Source organism: Dioscorea cayenensis, unplaced genomic scaffold (assembly GCF_009730915.1).
Source record: "Dioscorea cayenensis subsp. rotundata cultivar TDr96_F1 unplaced genomic scaffold, TDr96_F1_v2_PseudoChromosome.rev07_lg8_w22 25.fasta BLBR01002187.1, whole genome shotgun sequence".
NCBI lineage: Eukaryota > Viridiplantae > Streptophyta > Magnoliopsida > Dioscoreales > Dioscoreaceae > Dioscorea > Dioscorea cayenensis.
Genome location: NW_024088578.1, coordinates 56,956 through 66,804, shown reverse-complemented (window position 1 = coordinate 66,804; position 9,849 = coordinate 56,956). Strand labels below are relative to the sequence as shown.

At 41.5% G+C, this 9,849-nt stretch overlaps 1 non-coding gene across 1 annotated transcript; it reads right to left on the bottom strand.

Annotated features, from left to right (window-relative positions):
• Positions 1 to 9,016: 9,016 nt before the first annotated feature.
• Positions 9,017 to 9,123, bottom strand: LOC120257572. The gene has a single exon (XR_005535721.1). It is a non-coding gene; the product is annotated as a small nucleolar RNA R71 (small nucleolar RNA).
• Positions 9,124 to 9,849: the final 726 nt, after the last annotated feature.

Here is a 9,849-nt window from a genome sequence, read left to right as displayed (position 1 = left end):
AACTAATGTTTCAAGTGCAAGACCTACTATTATGCTTCCTAACTAATGCTTAATGAGTCGTGAAAATCATAAAGTACAGGGTCCCAAAACTAAGGCCAACCGTGACTAACTCTACACTATGTCCCGGTAGACAAATCGCTCAGCCTCAACACCTAACACTATACAAAGTTACATGGAGTTCTAGGGATTCCAAGTGACAAACCCTATTCCTATGTGTAGATCTAACCCTTTGGTCCAGGCGAAAGACCCCTAGTTACGCAACTAAGCCCCAGCGGAGTTCATCCTTTAGTTCTTCACTCTATCGCAACCACAAAGAACTCTAGGAATTGGAGGTAGGATAAATCACATCGGAGGGGAAAGCGAATGCTCCGCTACATCTCAACTTACCCTATCAACCCTCTCCAATCTAGCTTTGTTTAACCCTCATGACATGTCACCCATGCACAAAGGTTACCAAGATGAACTCTCAACCCTAGTGTCACTCTAAGGGAGAAATCATTCCACAAGCAATCAAGATTGAAACTTAATTAAAAATATCAATTAAGGAAGACATAATAAAAGGTCAAAGAAACATTAATATCATAGGGTTTACAAAATCCAAATACCCACTAGGGGGTTTAGCTCTCCATGGAGCAAGATACAATCAATAATGAAATTGAAAGTAAAAACAAGTAATCATAGGAAAACCCACTCAGTCTTCATGTAGATGGTCTTGTGGAGTAGCCTCTTCTTCTCCAAAGGTCCCCTTGTCTGGCCTAGGGCACACCTCGCCGGATCAGTGCCGACAAAAGCTCCCTCAATAACCTTCTTCCAAGAGAAGTACAGTGTCAAATCTGTAGGACCACTCAAAAGACTTGCCAAAAGCCTCTCAAAACCCTAGCCGACGGCCTCTCAAAAGATGAAGAAAAGTTGGAGAGAAGGGTGAAAGATTCCTCCAAAAATCGGGTTGAGTCCTTGCTTAAATAGGGATGGAATCTGTCATCCATACGCCCCTGTGGATTCTCCACATGGGCCTATGGAATTTCCACATGCCTGTGTGGATTCTCTGGAAACCATATTTTCAGCCAGTTGTGAACAGTAACTTCTACATTGTATTGTTATAGTGATTTGCTACAGTGCTCCACAAAACACTCCCAATTCCACACTTTTCATAGAGGCAACTTAAACAGGCACACGTTTATACCGTAGATCACAACTCTTCTTTGATCAAAGTTCTCATTGGTGAAGATCTTGCTATAAATACACAAGTTGAGATACACAAACGTAACTGCCTTCGTTCCCCTCCAACTCATTGTAATGACTTGAATATATAGAGGTTGGCACACATTTACGTATCTTAGAGCCCACTTGTGTTTTCGCGTTTGTTCCTTCCAAGATTCCACCAAATAGTGTGTTCACAAGACTTTTGGTTTATTTTCTTAATACTTAGCTTCATAATCCTAAATGCGCAAAAGAACACAAATACACATGTATTAGTACTTAAACCTAATAAAAGTAATGCTCATTGTAAGGAAACAATACTTCATATTCTTAACACACAAGCCCTTATCAAACTCTCCCACACTTAAGCTTTTGTTTGTCCTCAAGCAAAACTAAAACATTGAAGCATAAAAGAAGAAAAAATTGAAAGTGCTTGGCCTTAGGTTCATTAAAGCATGCAATGAGAGCATTCTACAAGAAAGGGAACTTTCAACACCAAATGCGGAAAATCAGTGCTCTAGCTAAAAACTTGAATAAAAAAGGACAACAAACCCCACATCATGTAAGTGTGTGTAAACTCACTCAAGTAAACCCAAAGTATACTCCTCAAAGTTCTAAGTATAAGGGACTTATTTATCTACAAGCATAATAAAACAAAAGGATGGTAGTAGCTTCACACATCCTCTAAGGTAGCCCTTTCTGTAGTGGCCGCTAAGGTGGCTTTCACACTTTCGAGGTGGTATCTCTTTCTACCGGGGTGGTAGCTTTCACTCATCCCATGAGATTACTCTTTCTCTCATTAGGGCATAACTAGTACCTAACTTATGAGAGTAGCTTCATACTTCAAAGGTGGTAGCTTTTTCCACCCCCAATGCATAATTAAACAATCTATTTTTTTCTTTCTTCTCGTTTTCCATTTTTTTGGCAAAATAGAACAAGAAACAAAACAAATTAGTCCCTTAAATATAGAACTTGAGTTTCCAAAAGAGTTTCGTATGTGAGTATTGCACAAATATTAATCAGGCAAAAATTCCTAGAAATTCAAGTAAAAACTAGAGCATGAGAACATCCAATGTTAAAATTTCTCCTAAACTAAATAATACAAATATTGTAACTAAGGTGAATCGCCATTGGCTACGTGAGCATGTATGTCTGATAAGTGCTTGTGTGTTAAGAATGCGAAGTATTCTTTCCTTACGATGAGCATTACTTTTATCAGGTTTAAGCGCTAATACATGTGTATTAGTGTTCTTTTGCGCATGTAGGGTTGTGAAGCTAAGTATTAAGAAAAGAAGCCAAAAGTAGATCGTGAACGCACTGTTCGGTGGAATCTTGGAAGGAACAAATGCGAAGACACAAGTGGGACTTCAGGATACGTGAATGTGTGCCAACCTCCATGAATTCAAGTCATTACAATGAGTTGGAGGGGCACAAAGGCAGTCACATTTGCGTATCCTGACTTGTGCATTGATAACAAGATATTCACTAACGAAGCCTTTGATTGAAGAAGAGTTGCGATCTACGACATAAACGTGTGCCCGATTATGTTGCCTCAATAAAAAGTGTGGAATTAGGAGTGTTTTGACCGAGTATTGTAGCAGGTTACTGTAGTGAAACAATACAACAAGTAATGTAGCAATTACTGTTCACAGCCGGCCGAAAACACAATTTCTAGAGAATCCACATGTGCGTGTGGAAATTTCACAGGCCCGTGTGGCAGATCCACGGGGGCGTGTGGATCCCCAATTCCAACCCTATTTAAGCCGCGATTCAGCCTAATTTTGGGGATCTTTTTCCCCTCTTCTCTTCCACTTTTCTTCATCGTTTGGGAAGCCATCAGCTAGGGTTTGGAGAGGCTTTTGGCAAGTCTTCGGAGTGGTTTGAGGGATTTGACACCGTGATTTGCTTAGAAGAAGGTTATTGGGGGAGCTTTCGTCGACATTGATCCGGCCAGGTGTGCCCTAAGTTTGACAAGGGGACGTTTGGAGAAGATTTGGCTACTCCACGAGACCATCAACATGACTACCGAGGGGGTTTTCTTATGGAATACTTGCTTTTACTTTCAATTTCATTGTTAATTGTATTGTGCTCTATGGAGAGCTAAACCCCTTAGTGGGTACTTGGATTTTCTAAACCCTAGGATGTTATTGTTTCATTGATCTTTTATTATGCTTTCCTTCATTGATGTTTCAATTGAGTTCTAATCTTAAATGATTATTGAATGATTTCTCCCTTAGAGTGACACTAGGGTTGAGAGTCTATCTTGGTTATCGTTGCAGATGAGTGACACACTACGAGGGTTAGACATTGCCTGATTGGAGAGGGTTGAGAAGGTGAGTCGAAAGGTAGCGAAGTGTCCCCTTTCCCCTCTGGTGTGATTTATCCTACCTCCATTTTCTTGAGTTCTTTGCAGTCATAATAGAGTGAAGTTCTAGAGGATGAACTCCGCTAGTGTTAGTTGAGCGAGCAACAAACTGAAGCATTGAAGTGACTCTAGTGTCTGGGTCTTAAATGTAACTAGGGGCCTTTTGCCTGGACCAAAGGGTTAGGTCTACATAGGAAAAGGGTTTATCACTTGGATCCCTAGAACTCCATGCAACTTTACACAGTGTGAGGTGTTGAGACTGAGTGATTTCTCCGTAGGGACATAGTGTAGAGTTAGTCACGGTTGACCTTAGATTTGGGACCGTGTGCTTAAGGATTTCCATGACTCATTTAGTATTGATTAGAAAGTGTAATAGTTATTCTTGCACTTGAAACATTAATCCTAGGGGGAGCATTGCCCGAGTACTACACTTTTATCGATTGCCTTACCTCTTACTTACTTTTGCCTCTCGTTCTTGTTTCTTTTTATCTTTGTTTTCATTACATTTTATGATAAACGTAGCAGTGTTACTGAGGTAGTTTCACTGTAGCGATTGATGTAGCTCATCATGGGCTTCTCAGCAGAAAACTGGAAATCCTGAGGGGTCGGCATACGACCGGTATATTGATCTATTTACCAATCGGGACCTGAGGGTTTTAAAGGCTTTGAGGGGTTCTTTTTGGAGATCTTCCCTCCTGGATCATCATCTTCTTTGGGCAAGAGACGGCTAGGATTAGGGAAGCACTTCCACACCACCTTGAACCCTAGCTTGAGGAGGGCAAAAAGGGAGGAAATCCGAGCATTTCTCGGCTGGGAGAGAAAGAATTAGGAGGATCTACTTCTTGGGCTACATTTCGTGGAGGTTGAAGACAACGGGAAGCCACCCCTGCAATTGGCGTCTTCAGAAGGTTTTCTCCCGAGATTCAACTGTCATCTGGCCTTCACCATTTGAGGGAGTGTTCCTCATGTTTATTTTAGTTGTTTGTACGGATTGTTTGGTTTCTTTGTTGAACATGAACAACTAAACCCCTAGGTCACCGGATGTAAGTGAACCTTCGGGGTGAACTTGTGATGTTTTTGTTTATTTGAGTAGTTTATGCTTGTTTGGCTTGTTGTGATTTTTGTTTGCTTTTATTGATTGTTTTGGTACATTTGATTGAGTGATGTATCAATTACTTGGTAGCACTTTGTAGCATGACCATTGCCTTAGTGTTAGACTTCACCAAACTAGGAAGGGATTATTGTATAAGTACGCCATGACCATCGGGTATTTGTACCCCTCCATTCCTAGGGTTGAAAACTACTTATGTTTCTACCCTAACTTGTGAAAACCATCTTTCTCCTTGCAACCATGTGGGAAGTTGGGTGGAAGAAATTCTGTACACAACACTTGCACCGGGTTAGGGGTCGATTGTCGTGACCATCGGGTTGGCCTAAGTTTTGGTTTTCTTGGTCCATCTAGCATGTGCTTAACTACTCAATTTCCTACTCACTTTAGTAACCCCCTTGGGGATTCGCATCCGTGACCGTTTTCCAACCTTGAGCTTCTCCCGTGTTTTGATCGTATTATATTTCTTAAGAATTTCTCTTACTTTTCATTTTGCTTTCTTTTCTTCTTTTCTCTTGAATTGGAATCAGTGAGCTAAGCAACAGGTACGATGTGAGTAAAGTAGCTCCTCAGGCCCCTTGCCAATACGACCCACTCGTGCATGCGTGAGTGGTTTATTACTTGACGACCCTGTCCGCTTGCGGGTGTTCACATTCTGTGTCGATCAAGTTTTTGGCGCCGTTGCCGGGGACCAATCACTGAGGAATATTTTGAAAGATTTAAACTTGTTGATTTAGCCTTTTTTTTTCTTTTGTTTTAGCTCATTTGTTGTGTTTTTGCGCTTTTCTTCTTCTTAGTTGTTAACCCTTTGTAAACAGTACATCTTTGTATTTCTTTCTTATCTTTTTACTTTAATCATGTGTATAACTAATAGCTATTTTAATACCTCCTACCTGCAGTATCCTTACCCTCTCTACTAAGATGAACTAGTTCAGGTGGACAACATGGACTTCAATGATAATCAATGGAAGGAAGGCCTTCGTGAGAACAAACTTATGCAATTTGTTCAGAATCAAGGAGCTCAATCGATCTTCAACAATTTTCTTGAATCAAAATGGGGAAAGTTGGCAGAAGACATTCTTTCATCCAGTGGTCAGCCCCAGTATCATCATGAAGAACTAGACAATAGACTGGAGAGACCACCCGAGTTAACCTGTTTAAATAATGAGGAGGATATTCAATCAACACTCGAAAGCATAGAAGAGGTGAACTACGTCCAGAGAGAAGATTTGAATACAATTGAGGCAGAACTTCAAGTGAAGGAATATTGCTTGAGCAGTGATGGTGACTTAGAAGAAATGGAGGAGATCGAGGAACGCAATTTTATAGACTACGGAAGGGTAAAGTCATCAATTGAAGAACCCCCAGAGCCAAAATTGAAACCTCTCACTGAGCACATAGAATATTCCTTCCTAGGGGAATTGACACTCCCTATTGTCATCACTTCGGATTTAACAAGGGAACAGAAGGACCAACTCTTGAGCGTGCTGAGAAGGTATAAGAAGGCAATTGCATGGAAGATTTCTGACATTAGAGGGATCAGCCCATCTTTTTGTACTCATAAAATACTTATGGAGGATAATCACAAACCCACAGAAATTCCCCAACGAAGACTCAACCCCAACATGAAGGAGGTCGTGAAGAATGAAGTCATAAAGTTGCTTGATGCGGGCATTGTCTACTGATAAGTGTCTAAATGTAGATGTTTTCATGTATATATCGTATTCACTTTGCATGTATTTTGTGAGGTTTGATGTGGGGAAGCAATCAAGTTTTTGGCGCCGTTGCCGGGGATCAAGTTTTTGGTGCCGTTGCCAGGGGCCTTTATGGAATTTTAGGAAACTTTAGATTATTACTCTAGACATTCAATTCTTTACTCATTTGTTATTGTTATTTTTCTTTTCTTTTGATCTTAACTTTATATCATCTTTCTTGGTTTTTGATAAGTGCTTGTGTGATATGAATACGAAGCATTCTTTCTTTATATTGAGCATTACTTTTCTCGAGTTTTTACACTAATATGTGTGTTTTTATGTTACTTTTATGCAGGTAGGGTTGTGAGGCCGAGTATGAAGGAAAGAAGCCAATGTGGATCATAATGCACCGATTTTGGAGGAAATCTTGCTAAGGTTCAAACGCGAAGACATAGGTCGGGTGTGAGATGCTAAAGTGTGTGCCAACCTCCTCGTATTTGAGTTAGCACAACCATTTGGAAAGGCACAAGGGTAGTCACACTCAAGCATTCTGACTTATGCACATAGAACAAGATTTCCACCAACTTGTCTGTCATTAAAGAAGCAAAGTGATCCACAACGTGAACGTGTGCCCGTTTGCGTCACCTCGATGAAAGTATGGACTCGGGAAGTATTTTAGGGCAGGTATTGTAGCAAAATACTGTAGCGAAAGTACCATAGCAACACTGTTCACAGCCGCCCGAGAAAACAGGAATTCAGAGAATTCACACGGGCGTGTGGAAATTATAGACGCCCGTGTGGAAATTCCACATGGGCCTGTGTAAAATCTACAGGCCCGTGTGGTCACCCAATTCCAGCCCTATTTAAAGCCGATTCAGCCCCGATTTCAGCATTCTTTTCTTCATCTTTTCCCCAACTTGAGAGAGGGTTTTGGCTAGGGTTTGGCGAGGTATTGGCTAAGGTTTTGGAGAGGTTCTACGGCTCTGACATCGTCATTCCTTAGGAAGAAGGTTGGTAGGGGAGCTTCCATCGAGGCGTATCCTATACCAGACGAGGGAATCCTTAGACGACGAGTAGAGGACTTTCCACAAGACCATCGACACGACTATAGAGGGTGTTTCTCTATGGATTCATTGCTTTTACATTCTATTTCTTTGATTATACTTAGCTCCATGGAGAGCTAAACCCCTAGTGGGTACTTGGGTATTTATGAACCCTAGGATGTATTTGGTTCATTGAATCTCTTTATTATGCTTTCAATTAATTGATGTTTGTTGTGAGTTCCAACCTTCAATGCTTGATTGTATGAACATTTCCCCTAGAGTGACACTAGGGTTGAGAGTTCTTGTTGGTAACCTTGTGAGTGAGTAACACACCACGAGCGTTAGACAAAGCTAGGTTGGACAGGGTTGAGAGAGTGAATCGATAGGTACACGAGCGTCCCGTTTCCCCTCCGGTGTGATAGATTCTACCTCCGTTCCTCGAGTTCTTTGTGGCCATAATAGAGTGAATGGTCTAAGGGATGACCCTCCGCTGGGGCTTAGTTGCGCGTGCAATGGAGTGAAGCGTTGAGGTGATCTTAGTATTTGGGGCTTAATTGTGGTTAGGGACCTTCCACCTGGACCAAACGGTTAGGTCTATAATTAGGAAGAGATTTATCAATTGAAAACCCTTGAGCTCATTGCAACTCTATTCGAGTATGAGGTTGAGAGGTTATCTAATCTCTCCTCCGGACATGTATAGAGTTAGGCATAGTTGACCTTAGGTTTGGGACTATGTATTTAAGGATTTCCATGACTCACCATTGCATCGATTAGGAATCATAATAGAGGGTTCTTGAACTTGAAACGATTGTCCTAGGCGGAGCATTATCCGAGTACCTCATCTTTATCGATTGCCTTACCTCCTCCTTTACTCGTGCTTTCTTACTTGTTGTTTTTACTTTTGAGAATTGAATCATTGGCACACTTATCACTACTGATCTTTCACATAGCTAAGAAGCGGATTAAGTGTTTTTATTCCCTACTCCCTGTGGATTTGATACCCGCTCATCCTGGATTATTACTTCGGCAAACCCGTGCACTTGCGGGATATACGCAAGGGGACCTTGTCAAGTTTTGCAAGGTACTGTGCATGACACGTTCAAATCCATCGACCTTGATTACACTGGATAATGAGATTGGAAGAACTTTACATCGGAGATTGAGAGAAGTTGGTGAAGGGTCGGGTACACAGAACATTGAAATTGAGGATAGAGAGTCTTCAATTATGGCCGAAGAGCGACGCACTCTATACGAGTATGAAAGACCCCAATTCACGGGTGATGAGTTTAGTGTTCAAGCACCATCCATGGCATCCAACAACTTTGAAATTAAAGCAAGTACAATCGGCATGGTCCAGAACTCGGTTCAATTCAATAGTCTTGCAAATGAAGATGCGCATGACCACCTTTCCTGGTTCCTCCAAATTTGCTCTACATTCAAGATTAATGTTGTGTCGGACGATGCTATCCATTTGAGACTATTTCCATTCAGTTTGAGAGATGGAGCTTATCATTCGCTTACATCATTGTCTCTGGGGTCTATAAAAACATGGAAGGATATGGTTGAGAAATTCCTTGGGAGGTATTTTCCCCCAAGCAAAGTGGCGAAGTTGAGGCAAGAAATTTCAGCCTTTAAACAAGGGGAGTGCGAAACATTGTTTGAAGCCTATGAGAGATTCAAGGATCTCCTTAGAAGGTGCCCCCATCATGGTTTTGCCACATGGATGCGAGTACAAATCATTTACAACGGGCTGAATTTTGCTACTCGCCAACTTATTAATGCCGCAGCGGGTGGTTCCCTAAGCAACAAGTATCGCGATGAGGCCGAGCAATTACTTGAGTCTATGAAGAGCAATGAATCAAATTGGGCCTCAAGATTATCTTCACAAAAGACTATTGGGCTCTATGAAGTTAGTAGCAATGATGCCTTAGCCGCAAAGGGTGATGTGTTGACACGAAAGCTTGATCTTCTTATGGGCAGTAGTTCGAGGTCGGAATCAATGATGAATTGTAACACTTGTGGTGGTGGGCATGATGCAGCCCAATGTCCAATTGCTATCTCCTCTATTGCTTCCATTGAGAATGTCGACTATATTGGGGGGCAAAGAAATCAAGGGAACCTGTATAGCTCAACTTACAATCCAAGGTGGAAGAACCACCCAAATTTTTTATGGAACCAAGGCCAACAAGAAAGAGGTGCACCACCTCAAGGATCTCAATTTCAATAACCGGCCTTTGAGAAGAAATTTACTACTGAAGATGTCCTTGCCAAGTTCATGCTTAGTACTAATGACAGGTTTAGTAGCCTAACTAGAAGCATGGACGAACAATTTGGCAAGGTGAATACTCAGCTCACTCAGCACGCCAAACTGTTTAGTGAGATAGGTTCTATCTTGTGAAACCTCCAAGCTTCGGTAAAGTCACTTGAGCATCGAGTAGG